Raw genomic sequence first — 2,447 nt, forward strand, 5'->3', positions numbered from 1 at the left:
GGTTCTGTGTGTCAACTCGATACAAGCTGGAGTTATCACAGAGAAAGGAGCCTCAGCTGAGGAAATGCCTCCATGAGATCCAGCTGTAAGGCATTTTCTCAACTAGTGATCAAGGGGGGAGGGCACAGCCCATTGTGGGTGGAGCCATCCCTGGCCCAGCCCATTGTGGGTGGAGCCATCCCTGGCCCAGCCCATTGTGGGTGGAGCCATCCCTGGGCTGGTAGTCCTGGGTTCTATAAGAAAGCAAGCTGAGGTACAGAGGTGGCTGCAGCGCATCCCAGACATCATGAACAGCTTCAGAATCGAGGCGCTCGCTGTGCCCTTCACCTTCTAATACCGCGTCTTCATCAAAAAATGTCAAAGGACAGTATATTTCTCCATTTCATGATGTTCCAATTTACGCAGACAAAGATGTGTTCCACATGGTGGTCGAGGTGCCATGCTGGTCAAATGCAAAAGTGGAGATTGCTTCAAAGGACCCTTTAAACTCAATTAAGCAAGATGTGAAAAAGGAAAGGCTCTATTATGTTGTGAATCTGTTCCCTTGTAAAGGACATATCTGGGACCATGGCGCCATCTCTGAGACATGGAAAGACCCAGAACACAGAAGACAAACACACTGGCTGCTGTGGTGACAACGACCCAATTGATGTTTGTGAAACTGGAAGCAAGGTGTGTGCCAGAGATGAGATAATCAGAGTGAAGGACCTGGGCACACTAGCCATGATCGAGGGTGAGATCGACTGGAAGGTCACTGCCGTCAATGTGGACGATCCGGACACAGCCGATTATAACGATGTTTCTGAAGTTGAACGGCTGAGACCTGGCTACTTAGTGCTACTGTTAGTTGGCTTAGAAGGTGTTAAGCTTCCTGATGGAAAACCAGAAAAGGAGTTTGCATTCAGTGCAGAATTGAAAGACAAGGAGTTTGCGATTGACATTATCAAAACCACCCATGATTATTGAAAAGCATTAGTGACTAAAAAAACAGACGGGAAAGGAATCCGTTGCACAAACACCAGTGTCGGAGAGCCCCTACAAGTGTGACCCTGATGGTGCCAAAGCCACTGTGAATGCTTTGCCACCGCCACTGCTCACTACCGACAGATGTGGTTAAATGGTTCCATCACCAGAAAAACTGATCAGATTCCCCAGGAATATAAGCTGACACGGCTGCATCCTGTTTACCTGGAAGCATTAGATGCAAACGTGTAGCAGCTTTTCAAAGCTCAGGACTTCTGTAGCTCATCTAAGGATGTTGATTCTGCTGTGACTGGTCCAGTACATTCAGGTTAGCCACCTAGACACCTCCTATCTCAACCAAGACAGCTTTTACTCAGTGTTAGCTCTCAAAGCCATGAAGACATGGAAGTCATTTGTGCATAGATGTGCAAGGTGGGCACTTATTGGATGCATGTGTTTACTGTGTTAGGAAATAAAATTTTTTTACTGAAGAAAAAGAAAGCAAGCTGAGCAAGCCAGGGGAAGCAAGCCAGTAAGCAACATCCCTCCATGGCCTCTGCATCAGCTCCTGCTTCCTGACCTGCTTGAGTTCCAGTCTTGACTTCCTTTGGTGATGAACAGCAATGTGGAAGTGTAAGCTGAATAAACCCTTTCCTCCCCAACTTGCTTCTTGGTCATGGTGTTTGTGCAGGAATAGAAACCCTGACTAAGACAGAGAAGGGAGGTAAGCATGTAGCTGAAGAACTAATAGCAAAAGGTAGCTTCTGGGGCAAAAGTAGCTTTCAAGAGTACAGCCCCCAGCAAATCAATCATGTTCTACCAGAAAGCCATACCTCTAAGAATGTAGGCTCAGCGCAAGTTGGACTTGTTGGGTTTAATAAAAACAAAACCAAAACCACACAGATTTGGGTGGGGAGGGGAGGAGGGAGGGATGGACCTGGGAGGAGGAGGGGAGAACATGATAAGATACATTGTAAAACATTCTCAATAAACCAATTAAAAAGAAAACCCTAGTGGTGCATTCATTTGCATTTCTCCCTCTCTGGACCGCATCATTCATTCCTGTCTAGTTATTGGAGACGTGTGGTGGGTCCTATTAAAGTAGACACAGTTCTCGTACTGTTTACTGATTATTGTTGGGTCTAGAGATGACTCTTACCAACTTTAGGGTTCAGAGCTGATAAATATTTAACTATCTGCCTTGATGGTTGGAAGTGGAAGTGTTTGCCAAAGTCCACGGTGTAAATATATGCCCTTTTGTCCAAGCTCTTGGTGAAGAATCATCTTTGAAAGAAGAATGAGGACCATGTGAGATTGCTCAGTGTGTGATGGTACTTTCTGCCAAACTTGAAGATCTGAGTTCAATCCCCCACACCTACATGTTAGAAGGAAAAGGAAAGACTTTCAAGAGCTGCCTATGATATTCATTTGCCCAGCGCACATGCACACACACGCACATGCACACACACAGACATGCACACACA

The 2,447-nt window shown here is 46.0% G+C and overlaps 1 pseudogene across 1 annotated transcript; it reads left to right on the top strand.

Moving 5' to 3' along the window:
* Positions 1-286: 286 nt before the first annotated feature.
* LOC308429131 (inorganic pyrophosphatase-like) lies at positions 287-1,142 on the top strand (annotated as a pseudogene). Its single transcript has one exon. The product of its transcript is annotated as an inorganic pyrophosphatase-like (transcript).
* The last annotated feature ends 1,305 nt before the right edge of the window (positions 1,143-2,447 follow it).

The sequence above is a fragment of the Micromys minutus genome, assembly GCF_963924665.1.
Source record: "Micromys minutus genome assembly, chromosome: 13".
Lineage (NCBI taxonomy): Eukaryota > Metazoa > Chordata > Mammalia > Rodentia > Muridae > Micromys > Micromys minutus.